Source organism: Pristiophorus japonicus, chromosome 7 (genome assembly GCF_044704955.1).
Source record: "Pristiophorus japonicus isolate sPriJap1 chromosome 7, sPriJap1.hap1, whole genome shotgun sequence".
Classification (NCBI taxonomy): Eukaryota; Metazoa; Chordata; class Chondrichthyes; family Pristiophoridae; genus Pristiophorus; species Pristiophorus japonicus.
The window spans coordinates 210,639,504-210,657,541 of NC_091983.1; the positions used below are offsets into that span (position 1 = coordinate 210,639,504).

Consider the following 18,038-nt stretch of genomic DNA (forward strand, 5'->3'; position numbering starts at 1 on the left):
AAGAGCAGACATTGACGATGACATTCAACACCACCTCCAATGCGCCAGTGCAGCCTTCGCCGCCTGAGGAAAAGAGTGTTCGAAGACCAGGCCCTCAAATCTGCCACCAAGCTCATGGTCTACAGGGCTCTAGTGATACCTTCCCTCCTGTATGGCTCAGAGACATGGACCATGTACAGTAGACACCTTAAGTCACTGGAGAAATACCACCAACGATATCTCTGCAAGATCCTATAAATCCCCTGGGAGGGCAGACGCATCAACATTAGCATCCTCGACCAGGCCAACATCCCCAGCATTGAAGCACTGACCACACTTGATCAGTTCCGCTGGGCAGGCCACATTGTTCGCGTGCCAGATACGAGACTCCCAAAGCAAGCGCTCTACTCTGAACTCCTTCACGGCAAACGAGCCAAAGGTGGGCAGAGGAAAGGTTACAAGGACACCTTCAAAGCCTCCCTGATAAAGTGCAACATTCCCACTGATACCTGGGAGTCCCTGGCCAAAGACCACCCTAAGTGGAGGAAGTGCCTCCAGGAGGGTGCTGAGCACCTCGAGTCTCGTCGCCGAGAGCATGCAGAAATCAAGCGCAGGCAGCAGAAAGAGCATGCGGCAAACCAGCCCCAACCACCCTTTCCCTCAACCACTATCTGTTCCACCTGTGACAGGGACTGTGGTTCTCGTATTGGACTGTTCAGTCACCTAAGGACTCATTTTTAGAGTGGAAGCAAGTCTTCCTCGATTCCGAGGGACTGCCTATGATGACATACGAGGAGGCACAGAGTTAGCCAGAGCAGCAATTGTAGTTCTACAATTAGCTTCAGCGCCCTTGGGCTAGGGAGGGGAAAAAGGATGAGGACTCCTCCTGTTGAAGGGTTTATTACCTTGTCATTTCTTTCTTCCCTGTCTTGCTGCCAAGAGGATGGCTTTTTGACCTGCTCTCAGGCCTCTGTCGATGCTGCTCTGAATAAGTCTGCCAGGAGTTGCATGAGGATATGTATCTGATTTCAGCCCACCACCCCCGCTCCGGCTGTTTGTACTTGCCTATAGTTTTGAGTCCAAAATATTTTTATTGAAATCATAGTTGTTAAGCGCCTTGAGATCAATATTCCCACAATTTTTGTGGGGTGTGCTGCCCCTTTAAGGGGCTGAGCAGCCCATTCACAGTTTTGTTAACATTGAAAAGGGCCGGTCCCAGGCTGTGCGGTTCCAGCAGAGAAATGCGTAGCTATGCAGCTTAGAGGAAACGTTGCTTGGAACATTTTGCTATGTTAAATGCGCTATACAAATGTAAGTTGATGATGTTGTGGGAGAGATTGGTAACTCAGCAGAATGAGGAACTGAATCTGCAGAGCACCTGCCCCATTGGTGACCTTTCACCTATGCTGCACAGAAGCAGGACATTTGTTCTGTCTGCGCTGACTTGACCATTTTTGTCCCTTCTCTCCTGTGTACAAGATGTAAAAAGTACCGGGGTACCTTTCCATGAGGCGGAGGGGAGATGCGGGGGTATATGATTGCAGCAGTCTATTTGACTGGGGAGGCATCAAAATTTAACCAATACTAGCTCCATATATAGGCACTTCCAGCAAGGGAGGCTGGCCGTTATTTTTTTCTTCTCTTCTTCCCCCCCCTGAGCCCGCCCCCCCCCCCTCTCTTTTCCCACCTTGGAGCACCAACAACAATTTTAACCTCCTAGGCTGAGACCAGGAGTCGAGCCTGGAACCTTATTTTTTTAAACAATTTGGAGATGTGGTTGTTGCTGAGATTTATTCCCTATCCCTGTTGCCCATGAGAAGGTGGTGGTGGACCTGCATCTTGATAACGGTTTGATACAACTGAGTGACGTGCCAATTCAGAGGCAGTTAAAAGTCACAGGCCAGAGCAGACTGACGAAAAGTCATCGACCTGAAACGTTAACTCTGTTTCTCTCCCCACAGATGCTACCTGACCTGCTGAGTATTTTCTATCTTTAGTTCAGATTTCCAGCATCCGCAGTATTTTGCTTTTGTATTAGATGGACCTTGGGCTTTTTTTCGTCTGGCAATTCCTGTGTTCCTATCTGATCCTATCGGTTTCCATTAGGTGGGTTAGGCAGATTGGCATCGCAGCCTAGTCTGATCCTATTCGCGCCCAATGTGCAGAAACGGGTTTTTTTTTTGTGGTCAGGAGCAAAAACCGTGGACAATTTTCCCTGACCAAACTCACAATCCCTGAGGTCAATTGTAGAACTCCTATCGGCGCCCCAACTGTGATCAGTTAACTCAGTTCAGTGCGCAGACCAGAGAGATCGAACGTAGGACCTTACTCATGTGCATGGCTCAGCCAGTCACTGCAGTCATCAAAGAAATCTTTTCAGCATTTGTAAGTCTAGGTGTAGAATTGTGATGCTTCATCAGTCTTTACTTTCAAATCACATGATTCGATGCACCTAACGTCCAACAACATGAAGATGGTCGTCTCAACTGAGAAGTCCGACAGTTTGTGCTGCAATCTTTTCAAAGGAAAAAAAAACACATTGATTTTCTTTTCTCAGTGCCTAACAGGTCTGTAACCTTCACAAGTATACTGGAGATTATGGCAGTTGAAGTCTTTTCTTGGAGACTTCCTTTAAGGTTGTGAGTTGACAGAAATCTGACTATATTGACTTTTTTTTTAAACAAAAATAAGTTTGCAAAGGTAGAAGAAATAAGTTGCAAATGCATGCAGTGTCCATCAGGTCCCAACACCATTTGTAAAGGGGAAAGGCAAGCTCGAACTGGCAAAGGGCCAAACACTCAAAACATTAACCTGTCAATTGTCAATCCAGATGATGATGATACCTGCTCTGTATTTCCAACATTTTTTGTTTTTGTAGATGGCCTTAAACCTTACAACAAGCTGTAAATTCTATGAAAACAGAACACAGTGATTGGAAAGTGGAGCCTTTGTAACAAGACCAATAATGCTGTAGAGAAAAAGCTAGCAGTAAAATCTTGATCTGTCAAAGGAGCAGTCAAAGTCAAAAAAGAACAGACCGTACCAGCAGAGAGAATGCTATCAGCTCCACTGCCTTTGACTTGATGTGGTACGTCTCTGTTATTGATGTTGTTTCCAATTATATCAGCTGTCAATCAGATAAATGTCACAACATACAGATACTGTATCTCAGAAGTTTCTATCGGGGGGGGGGGGGGGGGCAAAAGGGAGGGGACTATCTTAGAATCATAAAAACATAGAATGATACATCACAGGAGGAGGCCATTTGGCTCATCGTGCCTGTGTTGGCTCTTTGGCAGAGCTAGCCAATTAATCTCGCCCCCTTTCCCATAAGCCTGTAATTTTTTTTCCTTCAACTATTTATCGTTTAAATGTTACTATTGAATTTGCTTTCAGCAAGATCACAACAACTCGCTGTGTAAAAAAACATGTTTCCTCGTGTTGCCTCTGGTTCTGTTACCAATTACATAAGAACATAAAAAATAGGAATATGAGTAGGTCATATGGCCCCTCAAGTCTGCTCCGCCATTCAGTAAGATCATGGCTGATCTGATCATGGACTCAGCTCCACTTCCCGCCCACTCCCCATAACCCCTTATTCCCTTATCGTTTAAGAAACTGACTATTTCTGTCTTAAATTTATTCAATGTCCCAGCTTCCACAGCTCTCTGAGGCAGCGAATTCCACAGATTTACAATCCTCTGAGAGAAGAAATTTCTCCTCATCTCTGTTTTAAATGGGCGGCCCCTTATTCTAAGATCATGCCCTCTAGTTCTAGTCTCCCCCATCAGTGGAAACATCCTCTCTGCATCCACCTTGTCAAGCCCCCTCAGAATCTTATATGTTTCGATAAGATCACCTCTCATTCTTCTGAATTCCAATATGTAGAGGCCTAACCAACTCAACCTTTCCTCATAAGTCAACTGCCTCATCCCCAGAACCAACCTAGTGAACCTTCTCTGAACTGCCTCCAAAACAAGTATATCCTTTCGTAAATATGAATCCAAAACTGCACGCAGTATTCCAGATGTGACCTCACCAATACCCTGTAGCAAGATAAACTGTAGCAAGACCTCCCTGCTTTTATACTCCACCTCCTTTGCAATAAAGGCCAAGTTCCACTTTCAATCTGTGTCCTCTGGTTATTGACCCTTCTGCCACTGGAAACAGTTTATCTTTATTTACTCTGTCAAAGTCATTCATGATTTTGAACATCTCTATCAAAATTATTTTTAACCTTCCCCAACTTCTCTGGTCTATGTACGTAACTGAATTCCCTCATCCCTGGCACCATTCTAGTAAATCTCTTCTGCACCCTCTCCACAGCCATGACATCCTTCCTAAAATGCGGTGCCCAGAATTGAACACAATACTCCAGCTGAGGCCTAACCAGTGTTTTATAAAGGTTTAGCATAACTTCCTTGCTTTTGTATTCTATGCCTCTGTTTATAAAGTCAAGGATCCCATATGCTTTTTTAACAGCTTTCTCAACCCACCCTGCCACCTTTAGTGATTTGTGCGCAGATACCCCCAGGTCTCTCTGTTCCTGCACCCCCTTTAGAATTGTACCCTTTACTTTATATTGCCTCTCCTCATTCTTCCTACCAAAATGTATCACTCACACTTCTCTGCGTTAAATTTCATCTGCCATATGGCTGCCCATTTTAACAGTCTGTCTATGTCCTCCTGAAGTCTATTGCTATTCTCCTCATTGTTTAGTACATTTCCAAGTTTTGTATAATCAACAATCTTTGAAATTATGCGTTGTATACTCAAGTCCAGGTCATTATATATATCAAAAAGAGCAGTGTTCCTAATAGCGACCCCTGGGGGAACACACTGTATACTTCCCTCCAGTCTGAAAAACAACCATTCACCACTAATCTCTGCTTTCTGTCTCTTAATCAATTTTGTATTCATGCTGCCATAGTCCCTTTAATCCTATGGGTTTTAATTTCGCTAACAAGTTTATTATGTGGTACATTATCAAACGGCTTTTAAAATCCATATACACATCAACCGCATCACAGTAATTAGCCCTCTCCATTAATTCATCAAAGAACTCGATCAAGTTTGTTTTTAACAAATTTGTGCTGACTTTCATTTTGTTTTGTACGCAATAACTATTAGACTGAGTACTGTTTAACTCTAAGAAGTATGACCTTGGCTCTACTTTATTAAGGCTCAAAGTGACTAATATACTTGGGCTGCACACACGTCCATGCAGCCCAATAGCCTCCAACACTGACGCCATCTAGTGGCTAGTGATCCCAAAAGTACATATATGACAATACCCCCCTCTGAGATATTAACACAATCCTTTACAACTTGAGACGGTCCGGTGTTTTACGCTGCCGGGTTGACTGTCTCAGTTCAACTCCAGCCTTGGGTGAGTGTTCAGAGTCTGTTGTGACTGGTGGCTGGGTGGCTGACCTGGTGGGAGTGGCAATGGCCATGTCAGGGATTGAAAGTCCATTTTCATTGAACATGTCAATGATTGAAATTCCCGATTCACTGATGACCACTGAGTCCTCTGATGACTGGGGGTAGGTTGGTTGGTCGTCGATTGTCTCCTCCTCCGACTGCTCCAGGTTCGTCTATGTGCCGCAGCTTTGTCTGATCCATATGTTTCCTGCATGTTTGCCCTTTTTTGAGTTTGACAATAAATACTCTGTTGCCCTCCTTGGCCATGACAGTACTAGTGATCCACTTGGGATCCTGACCCTGAATATATATACAGGATCATTTACAGAAATATCGCGTGACACAGCTGTGCGATTGTGATACCCTTGCTGACTTTGTCTTCTATATTCAACATGATTATTCAAGTCAGGGTGTACAAGAGATAGCTTGGTCTTAAGACCTCTCTTCATCATTAGTTCAATAGCCGAGATTCCGGTAAGCGTATGTGGTCTTGCCCTGTAACTAAGCAGTATGCATGACAGGCGGATCTGCAGTGACCCTTGGGTTACTCGCTTCATCCTCTGCTTTATGCTTTGGACAGCACGTTCTGCTTGCCCATTGGATGCAGGCTTTAACGGTGCTGACCTTACATGTTTGATACCATTGTGTTCATGAACTCTTGAAACTCCTGACTGGTGAAGCACGATCCGTTGTCACTAACAACGATGTCAGGCAGACCAAGTGTCGCGAACATGACACTGAGATTCTCAATGGTAGCTGTGGATGTGCTGGATGACATCATTATACACTCTATCCACTTCGAATAAGCATCCACCAACTCTATCCACTTCTAATAGGCATCCACCACAACTAAAAACATCTTTCCCAGGAAGGAACCTGCAAAGTCTATGTGGATCCTGGACCATGGTTTGGACGGCCACGACCACAGACTAAGCGGCGATTCCGCTGGTGCTTTGCTGAGTTGCATGCAGGTGTTGCACTGATGCACACATGATTCCAGCTCAGAGTCAATTCCCAGCCACCATACATGAGACCTGGCAATGGCTTTTATCATTACAATGCTGGGATGTGTGCTATGTAGCTCACGTACAAATTTCTCTTTCCCTTTCTTGGGCATAACAACATGATTGCCCCACAATATATAATCCAACTGAATAGACAATTCGTCTTTGCGACAAATGTAAGATTTGGTCTCCTCGCACATTTGCGTGAATATGGCAGACCAATCACCTTTGAGGATAAAATCGGATCCTGGCTGGTCCAGGTTTTAACTTGTTGGGCCGTGACAGTGGTTCCTTCACTCTCAAAAGCATCCATAACTAACAATAGGTCCGCCGGTTGTGGCGTTTCCACCTCCGGTGTGGGCAACGGCAGACGGCTCAAAGCATTGGCACAATTCTCGGTGCCAGGTCTATGGCGAATGACATAATCATAGAAAATAGAAACATAGAAAATAGGTGCAGGAGTAGGCCATTCGGCCCTTCGAGCCTATCATAAGTGAATAATATCAGCGCCCATCTCTGGGTGTGGCTTGAAGCATTGGTATTGATACCTTTGTTTTCAGAGAACAGTGAAATGAGCGGCTTGTGATCTGTCTCCAGTTCAAACCGAAGACCAAACAGGTACTGATGCATCTTTTTAACCCCATACACACAGGCTAGTGCTTCTTTCTCTACCATGTTGTTGGCTCTTTCCACTTTAGACAAACTTTTTGAAGCATACGCGACTGGTTGAAGTTTACCCGACTCATTAGCTTTTTGGAATACGCAACCAGTTCCATATGATGAAGCATCACAGGCCAATACTAAACAATTACATGGGTCATAATGTACCAGCAGCTTGTCAGAGCAAAGCAGATTAGTGGCTTTCTCAAAAGCTCTGTCTTGAGATGCACCTCACACCCAGTTGTCGCCTTTTCTTAGCAGCATGTGCAGTGGTTCTAATAAGGTGCTGAATTTAGGTAGGAAGTTACTGAGGTGGTTGAGTAGACCCAGGAACGAATGCAGCTCTGTCACATTCTACGGCTTGGGTGCATTCTTGATAGCCTTGGTTCTCGCGTCCATGGGCCTGAGCCATCAGCAGCAATTTTCCTCCCCAGGAATTCGACCTCTGGTGCCATGAAGACGCACTTCAAGCATTTCAGTCTGAGTCCCACTTTATCCAGATGATGTAGAACCTCTTCCAGGTTGTTCAGATGTTCCTCGGAGTCACGACCTGTGATCAGGATGTGATCTTGGAACAGTAGACTCTCCATGTTCCTCTGAAATATTGCTGCAGCCGAGCAAATTCCAAAATGGCACCTGTGATAAATAAACAGTCCTTTATGGTGTTAATGCACGTAAGTCTCTTCGACGTCTCGACCAGCTCCTGTGTCATGTAGGCGGACGTCAAGTCCAGTTTGGAGAATGACTTCCCCCCGGCTAGTGTTGCAAACAAGTCATCAGCCTTCGGTGATGAGTACTGATGTTTCGAAACCCTGTTGATCGTAGCTTTGTAGTCTCCACAGATTCTGACTGTGCCATCACTTTTCAGCACAGGAACAATGGGGCTGGCCCATTCATTAAATTCAACCGGTGATATGATCCCTTCACGCTGGAGTCTGTCCAGTTCGATTTCAACCTACTCCCTCATCATATAAGGAACTTCCCGAGCTTTATGATGTACGGGTCTTGCATTCGAGCCCACGTGGATCTGCACCTTGGCTCCCGTGAAGTTGCCGATGCTTGGTTCGAACAGCGAGGGGAACTTTCTCAGTACTTGGACACATGTATCTTTCTCCAACGACGCCTTGATGTCATTCCAATCGCATCTGTTTTTTCAAGCCAGTTCCTGCTGAACAGCATTGGGCCATTGCCTGGGACAACCCATAGCGTTAACTCGTGAACCGTACCGTTATACGACACTTTAATTGTGGCACTGCCAATCACCGTAATGAGTTCTTTAGTGTACGTGCGCAACTTGGCATTGAATGGACTCAGCCTGGACCTCACAGCCTTAGTATACCACAGCTTGTCGAATGCCCTCTGGCTCATTATCGATTGACTCGCCCCCGTGTCCAGTTCCATCCGGCACCCCATTAAATTTCACGTTGATCATTATTGGTTTGCTCTTAGTTAGGAGTCCATACACTTCCTCCTCTGGTATCTCGGATAGCGTATCTGGATCCGCGCTAGTCGGACCATCATCCTCCACGTGGTGTGTCGCAGCACGCTTGCTCATCTGCGGACACTTGCGCTGAAGATGCCCCACTCTCAGACAGCCTTTGCAACTATATTGCTTAAATCGGCACTGCTGGTGCCAGTGATTTCCCCCACAACGCCAACACGGAGAAATCTGATGCATTTCTGCTGGCGGACTTTGGGCAGCCACAGGTTTCGCGTACGCTGTCAGGTAGACCCTGCCATGTGCCGCTCTGCCGAACGCCGAATCAATCATATTTACAGTACTTGCCGAGTTTCGATTTTTCAATGATATCTGCTTTAGACTTCTATCCGTCGTCATGCATGACTGAGCGATCGTGATGGCCCTGTTCAAGCCCAACGTCTCCACCGCCAGCAGTTTATGCAGGATCACCTCCTGGTTGATGCCGATTACAAAGAAGTCCCGCAGCATGTCTGCCAACACACAACACTGCCCCGAACTTACACGGTCCCGCTAGACGTCTCAGGTCGGCAATGCATTCTGGCCCTCTGAGCGCACATGCGTGTAGAATCTGTATCTAGAGGTGATGATGCCTTCGTCTGGCTTAAGGTGGACCTATATCAGTATACACAATTCTTCATACGTCTTCTCTGTTGGACTCACAGGCAGGAGTAGATTCTTTATCAGACATAAATTATTGGACCACAAACCATGAGGAACACCGCCTGGCACCAAGCTGCGTCGCCGACCTCCTCCATTTTGTTGGCCACAAAGAACTGGCTCAAACGGCTCACAAAGCCTGCCCAATCTTCTCCTTCTACAAATCGCTCCAACTATCCAATTGTGCTCATTTGTGCATGCAAAGGTTCTTGTTGCCTCGTCGCCAAATGCTGTGTATGCAGTAACTGTTAGACTGAGTACTGTTTAACTCCAAGAGGTATGACCTTGGTTCTGCTTTAATAAGGCCCAAAGTGACTAATATACAAATGGGCTGACCTTTTATACTTGGACTGCACACACTTGGTGCAGCCCAATGGCCTCCAACAGTGACACCATCTAGTGGCTAGTGATCCCAAAAGTACATACATGACTCATTTATTGTGTCAGCTGTGGCTCAGTGGGTAACACACTTGCCTGAGTCAGAAGGTTGTGGGTTCAAGTCCCACTCCAGGAACTTGAGCACATAAATCTAGACTGACACTCCAGGGGAGTGCTGCACTGTTGGAAGTCCCTTCCGCCCTCTCAGGTGGAAGAAAAGGATCCCATGGCGCTATTTTGAAGAAGAGCAAGGGAGCTACCTGTCCTGGTAAATATCCCTCACTCAACATAACACAAACAATTTATCTGGTCATTATCACATTGCTGTTTGTAGGAGTTTGCTGTGTGCAAATTGGCTGACGTGTTTCCCACATTACAACAGTGACTACACTCCAAAAGTACTTCATTGGCTGTAAACGCTTTGAGATGTCTGGTGGTTGTGAAAGGTGCTATATAAATGCAAGTCTTTTGTTCGTTCTTTATTTCTATTAGCCCATACATTTTCAAATGCCAATTAATTTTGACCTGGATTTGTTAGGTATGGAAGAACTCCACAAGACTGAGTACTGTGAGCTAAAACTGATGTGACCTTAGTCTCTTCAATACAACTCCAGAGTGCCTAAGCAGCATGGCAGACAACCTTTTATACTCCCTTGCATGAGGTGTGCAGGTGACCCTTGGGCCTCCAACAGTTGCGCCCTCTGGTGGCAAGTCTTACACAGTTACAATGTTTACATACATATCAGGATTATTGTCTGTAAAAGTCCCGACCATTGAAGTGAGGCTGACTGACCTATAGTTGCTGGATTTATCCCTCTCCCCCTTTTTAAACATTTGCAAACGTCCAGTTCTCTGGCACCACCCCCATATCCAAAGAGGATTGGAAGATTGTGGCCAGAGCCTCCACAATTTCCACCCTTACTTCCCTCAGTAACCTAGGATGCATCCCACTCGGCCCGGGTGACTTTTCTACTTTGAGAACAGTTAACCTTTTAAGTACCTCCTCTTTATCTATTTTTAACCTATCCAATATCGCTACTGCCTTCTCCTTTAATGTTATATTAGCAGCATTCTCTTCCTAAGTGAAGACAGATGCAAAGTACTATTTTAGTACTTCAGCTATGTCCTCTATCTCCACAAGAAGATCTCCTTTTTGTGTCCTACTCGGCCCCACCTTTCCTTTGACTACCCATTTACTATTTATGTCCCTGGGACAGTGTTTACACAGGTGGACAGAAACGTTTATGGGTTACCTCACTAATTAGAAATCATAAATGGATCTGGTGTGCGTAATTCAGAATTGTGTAATCTGTTTACTTACTTTATGGAAACTGGAGCTTTGCCAGATTTAACTCTTTTCCTGAGAGGATCCAATTAGAATTGTGTTACGAAGAATGAGGGTTCCTGTTGAGAGGCTTAAAAGAAGAGTATTTGAAAGTTGAATTTGATTGTTATGACCAGTGTAGGAAAAGTTCATTGAATTGGGTCTGACACTAGAGAATGTTTAATTAACAATAACTCTTTTATTTGAATCTGATATTTATGTTTTCTCCTCAATGCACTAAATTTAAATAAAGAAGAAAAATGTTGCATCTATATAGCGTATTTCACATCCTCAAGACATCCTAAAGTGCACTCACTGTTGTACTGTAAGGACATGTGGCAACCAAATTGCCGCAGTAAGTTCCCACAAACAGCAATGAGATAAATGACCAGATAATCTATTCTTTTAATGTTGTTGATTGAGGGAAAATGTGCCCAGCACACCGGGAGAACTCCCTTACTCTTCTTTAAATTGTGCCATCGGATCTTCTATGTCCAACTGAGAGAGCAGACGGGGTCTTGGCTTAACATCTCATCTAAGAGACAGCAGTTCTGATAGTGCAGCACTCCCTCAGTACTGCACTGAAGCATTAGTACACAGATTGGGTACTCAAGTCTCTGGAGTGCAGCTTGACATAACCTGTTGACTCAGACGTGAGAGCACTACCATTTAGCCACAATTCATTTAGTGAGAAAGTAACTGAGAAAATGATCACAGTGTATTGGAATATGACCGTGCCCACCACAAACTTTGACGCTCTTTCAGATATGTTGTTTCTGGGTTAAAAGTTTTTTTTTAATCCTTTTGTTAAACTGCCATGATAAACCAATAATCATTCAGCAAAAGGACTTTCCTTTAATTTTACACACATAGGAAGATATACCTCTTTTATTTGTTATCCCATGTGATGGTTCAGCTATGATGTCTAAAAGCACTACTTCGCACAAAGAGTGATCAGTATCCAGAATGGACTTACAGCTAGGGTACTTTTAGCAAAAAGTCTGGGGTCATTTACAACCAGTTAGATGCTGCAATGGAGAAACTTCTATAACTAGATTTCTGTGGACAGTTAATCTAGATGTAGCGAATGGCCTCTCTAGGCTGTATTTATCTGTGAAGTTAGGAAAATCAATGAAGGGAATCACAATGCCACGCTGAGACTCCCTCCACAGAGGTGTCCACTGTTCCCTTCCTGGGGTCTATGCTCAACATTCGGTGATCCTCCTTTTGGCAGCCGTAGCTCAGTGGGTGGCACTCTCGCTTCTGGGTCACAAGGTTGTGATTTCAGACATTTGAGCACATAATCTAGACTTTGGTAGCAAAAACAGGAAGGCAGAATATTATCTGAATGGTGACAGATTAGGAAAAGGGGAGGTGCAACGAGACCTGGGTGTCATGGTACATTATGTATTGAAAGTTGGCATGCAGGTACAGCAGGCGGTGAAGAAGGCAAATGCCATGTTGGCCTTCAAAGCGAGAGGATTTGAGTATAGGAGCAGGGAGGTCTTACTGCAGTTGTACAGGGCCTTGGTGAGGCCACACCTTGAATATTGTGTGCAGCTTTGGTCTCCTAATCTAAGGAAGGACATTCTTGCTATTGAGGGAGTGCAGCGAAGGTTCACCAGACTGATTCCCGGGATGACAGGACTGACATATGAAGAAAGACTAGATCGACTAGGCTTATATTCACTGGAATTTAGAAGGATGAAAGGGGATCTCATAGAAACTTACAAAATTCTGACGGGATTGGACAGGTTAGATGCAGGAAGAATGTTCCCGATGTTGGGGAAGTCCAGAACCAGGGGTCACAGTCTAAGGATAAGGGGTAAGCCATTTAGGACAGAGATGAGGAGAAACTTCTTCACTCAGAGAATTGTGAACCTGTGGAATTCTCTACCACAGAAAGTTGTTGAGGCCAGTTCATTAGATATATTCAAAAGGGAGTTAGATGTGACCCTTATGACTAAAGGGATCAAGGGGTATGGAGAGAAAGCAGGAATGGAGTACTCGAGTTGCATGATCAGCCATGATCATATTGAATGGTGGTGCAGGCTCGAAGGGCCGAATGGCCTACTCCTGCACCTATTTTCTATGTTTCTATGACACTGTTGTTCAGTACTGAGGGAGGCTGCAGTGTTGGAGGTGCCATCTTTTGGATACAGAAGATCCCGTGGCACTATTCGAAGAAGAGCAGGGGAATTCTCCCTGGTCTTCAGGACAATATTTATCCCCCAATCAACATCACTAAAACAGATTATCTGGTCATTATCTCATTGCTATTTGTGGTATCTTGCTGTGCGTAAATTGGCTGTCAAGTTTCCCTACATTACAACTGTCACAATATAGAAATCAGTTAAGATTAACTGTAACGATTATTAGAAGGGATAAAATGGCAGTCGATAGAGGGGTTATGAATAGCAGCAAGAGAGAGTCAGCTTTACCTGAGTATGAAACAGACAGGGTTAAAGCTTATATATACGGGCTGGATTTTCGGCTTTGATGATTTTGGGGCGGTAATGGCGGCGGCGGGAGTAAAGTTTGCGCCTGGGAACAGTTTGCGCCTTAGTAAGTGAAATTGGGCAGCTGGGCCCTGAGTCAGGGGACGCATCGCTAAGGGAGGCGTTGTACACCTCTCTTGGGTGCTAGCATGGGAAAATCCCGAGCTAAAGAATCGGGAGACGCCTGAGGAGAAAAAAAAAAACTTCAAACACCCCACACAAAAATATACCCAAAACATTGCCTATGCCACCACAACATAAATCGGAAAAAAAAATCACAAGAAACAACAATCACAATTACCGCAGGAGTCCATTACTTACCTCTCTGCAGTCGGTATCGTGGGACCGCCCGATTTCCCAGGCAGTTACTGCGGGGGGCGCTGCAGGATGTACGGGTCAGGCTCGAAGGATAAGGGGTAAGCCATTTAGGACCGAGATGAGGAGAAACTTCTTCACCCAGAGAGTGGTGAACCTGTGGAATTCTCTACCACAGAAAGTTGTTGAGGCCAATTCACTAAATATATTCAAAAAGGAGTTAGATGCATTCCTTACTACTAGGGGGATCAAGGGGTATGGCGAGAAAGCAGGAATGGGGTACTGAAGTTGCATGTTCAGCCATGAACTCATTGAATGGCGGTGCAGGCTAGAAGGGCCGAATGGCCTACTCCACCTATTTTCTATGTTTCTATGTAAGTCAAAACTCGCGGCAGTGTCGCAACCAGGAACGTGGCACACCGGTGCAGCTCTTCCGGGCACTGCTACTCCGTACTGCCGCAAAACCGGACCCGAGGATCCCTGTGGGGCGCTGGAGGCTGACCGGAGACTGACCGCCCACCCAAAAGCCCTCACCGCCGCCATTGTCACCGCTCCAGAGTGAAAATCGGAGCACAGAAGAGCCGAAAGTCCATCATTCTTCAAGCATTAACATTCCATCACTCTTTTTGATTACATTTTGTACCTTGTAGCTTTTAGTGATTTGTGTCTCTTTTTAACTTTCTACTCCCAACTGCACAACTTACTGTGCCTTCCAGCTTAGTATCATCTGCAAACTTGGACATATAACTCTCTATTCCTTCAGTTGTGATCCCAGTACAAATTCCTCAGGAGCATCCCACCAATCAGAGTACACTCCCTTTATCCCTAATCTCTGTCTCCCACCTCCCAATTTATTACCATCCCATGTCACAAGGTTAGCTCCACATCGAAGCGCTTTTTTTTTGCTAATAATCTCTTGTGTGGAACCTCATCAAATACCTCTGGAAGTCCATATCAACAACATCCATAGACACTCCCCTAACCACTATACTGCTGACTTCCTCAAAGAATTCAACTAGATTAGTCAGACATGACCCACACTTGACAAATCAATGCTGACTCTCTCTGATGAGCTCATACTTGTTCAAAAGCTCAGTCACTCTGTCCCTGATGATCGATTCCAGTATATTCTCCGTAACTAAAATTAAACTGGTCTGTAGTTTTCTGCTTTCTCCCTCCCTCCCTTCTGAAACAATGTGGTGACATTTGCAATTTTCCAATCCAAAGTCACAATTCCCGAATCTAGAGAGCTTTGGCAAATTCTGAGCAATGCGTCAGCAATTTCCCCACATGTGTTCTTTTAATACTCCTGTGACTCCAAAAAGAAATCTTGGAACTTACAGTATTTAGGTTTGGTGAAAATTCAGTCAAAAACAGATATGCTCGCAGTGAGACTTCCACCAGTGTAGGCACTGTTGAGGCTTCAGAGTCCATGGACCAGTAAGTAACAAACCAACCCTTTCGAGATGGCAGAGGCAGCTTCAGATAGGGTAGTGACAATTCCAGTTCCTTGCCACACCCTGTGGCACAATGTGTGCAATGTTATTACACAAGTTGTTGAAGAAATACTTAAAGATAAGGCCCTCAAGCATTTGGCTTAAAAATACATTGGCATCATTAATTTCAGATATACATGTGACTTTTTTCCACAAGGTGATTGGCCATCTAACTGAGTGTCATCATCCCTTTTTGAGACTCAGCTGTGGAGGCATTTTTTTCCTTAGCGAAGACTTGATGTCCATCATCATAGGCAGTCCCTCGAAATCGAGGAAGACTTGCTTCCACTCTAAAAGCGAGTTCTCAGGTGATGGTACGGTCCAATAAGGGAATTACAGTCTGTGTCACAGTGGTTGAAAGAAACGGTGGGTAGGGAGCCAGGTTTGCCACACGCTCCTTCTGCTGCCTGCGCTTGTTTTCTGCATGCTCTCGGCGACGAGACTCGAGGTGCTCAGCACCCTCTCGGATGCTCTTCCTCCACTTAGAGCGGTCTTTGGCTCATTTGCTGAATGAACACACACAAAGAGTGGAGTATTGAAATTGTTGAGAGAAGGGCTGTGCTGAAAACTACTTGCATTGATTTTAGAAACATAGAAACATAGAAAATAGGTGCATGAGTAGGCCATTCGGCCCTTCGAGCCTGCACCACCATTCAATAAGATCATGGCTGATCATTCACCTCAGTACCCCATTCCTGCTTTCTCTCCATACCCCTCGATCCCTTTAGCCATAAGGGCCACATCTAACTCCCTCTTGAATATATCCAATGAACTGGCATCAACAACTCTCTGCGGCAGGAAATTCCACAGGTTAACAACTCTCTGAGTGAAGAAGTTTCTCTTCATCTCAGTCCTAAATGGTCTACCCCTTATCCTAAGATTGTGTCCCCTGGTTCTGGACTTCCACAACATCGGGAACATTCTTCCCGCATCTAACCTGTCCCGTCCCGTCCAAATCTTATATGTTTCTATGAGATCCCCTCTCATCCTTCTAAACTCCAGTATATAAAGGCCCAGTTAATCCAGTCTCTCCTCAAGTCAGTCCAGCCATCCCTGGAATCAGTCTGGTGAACCTTCGCTGCACTCCCTCAATAGCAAGAACGTCCTTCCTCAGATTAGGAGACCAAAACTGAACACAATATTCCAGGTGAGGCCTCACCAAGGCCCTGTAGAATTGCAGTAAGACCTCCCTGCTCCTTATACTCAAATCCCCTAGCTATGAAGGCCAACATGCCATTTGCCACCTTCACCACCTCCTGTACCTGCATGCCAACTTTCAATGATTGATGAACCATGACACCCAGGTCTCGTTGCACCTCTCCTTTTCTTAATCTGCCACCATTCAGATAATATTCTGCCTTCGTGTTATTGCCTCCAAAGTGGATAACCTCACATTTATCCACATTATACTGCATCTGCCAATCATTTGTCCACTCACTTAACCTGTCCAAATCACCCTGCAGCCTCTTCGCATCCTCCTCACAGCTCACATCGCCACACAGTTTAGTGTCATCTGCAAACTTGGAAATATTACATTCAATTCCTTCATCCAAATCATTAATGTATATTGTAAAGAGCTGGGGTCCCAGCACTGAGCCCTGCGGCACTCCACTAGTCACTGCCTCCTATTCTGAAAACGACCCGTTTATCCTGACTCTCTGCTTCCTGTCTGCCAACCAGTTCTCTATCCACGTCAGTACATTACCCCCAATACCATGTGCTTTAATTTTGCACACCAATCTCTTTTGTTGGACCTTGTCAAAAGCCTTTTGAAAGTCCAAATACATCACATCCACTGGTTCTCCCTTGTCCACTCTTCTAGTTACATCCTCAAAAAATTCCAGAGGACTTGTCAAGCATGATTTCCCCTTCATAAATCCATGCTGACTTGGACCGATCCTGTCACTGCTTTCCAAATGCGCTGCTATTTCATCCTTAATAATTGATTCCAACATTTTCCCCACTACTGATGTCAGGCTAACCGGTCTATAATTACCCGTTTTCTCTCTCCCTCCTTTTTTAAAAAGTGGTGTTACATTTGCTACCCTCCAGTCCATAGGAACTGATCCCGAGTTGATAGACTGTTGGAAAATGATCACCAATGCATCCACTATTTCTCGGGCCACTTCCTTAAGTACTCTGGGATGCAGACAATCAGGTCCCGGGGATTTATCGGCCTTCAATCCCATCAATTTCCCCAACACAATTTCCCGCCTAATAAGGATATCCTTCAGTTCCTCCTTCTCTCTAGACCCTCGGTCCCCTAGTACATCCGGAAGGTTATTTGTGCCTTCCTTCGTGAAGATAGAACCAAAGTATTTGTTCAATTGGTCTGCCATTTCTTTGTTCCCCATTATAAATTCACCTGAGTCCGGCAAGGGACCTATCTTTGTCTTCACTAATCTTTTTCTCTTCACATATCTATAGAAGCTTTTGCAGTCAGTTTTTATGTTCCCGGCAAGCTTCCTCTCTTACTCTATTTTCCCCCTCCTAATCAAACCCTTTGTCCTCCTCTGCTGAATTCTAAATTTCTCCCAGTCCTCAGGTTTGCTGCTTTTTTTGGCTAATTTATTTGCCTCTTCCTTGGATCTATCACTATCCTTAATTCCCCTTGTTAGCCATGGTTGAGCCACCTTCCCTGTTTTATTTTTACTCCAGACAGGGATGTCCAATTGTTGAAATTCATCCACGTGATCTATAAATGTTTGCCATTGCCTATCCACCTTTAACCCTTTAAGTATCATTCGCCAATCTATTCTAGCCAATTCACGCCTCATGCCGTCGAAGTTAGCTTTCCTTAAGTTCAGGACCCTAGTTTCTGAA

At 44.9% G+C, this 18,038-nt stretch overlaps 1 long non-coding RNA gene across 7 annotated transcripts in view; it reads left to right on the forward strand.

Annotated features, from left to right (window-relative positions):
• Positions 1–18,038, forward strand: part of LOC139267437 (uncharacterized) — a 584,220-nt gene that overhangs the window by 518,521 nt on the left and 47,661 nt on the right. The window contains exon 6 of one of the 7 annotated variants that reach the window (XR_011593903.1): positions 2,858–3,067. The exons of the other annotated variants lie outside the window; for them this stretch is intronic. This is a non-coding gene — a long non-coding RNA (uncharacterized lncRNA). The remainder of the gene's footprint in view (positions 1–2,857; positions 3,068–18,038) is intronic. 7 annotated transcript variants of the gene reach the window in all.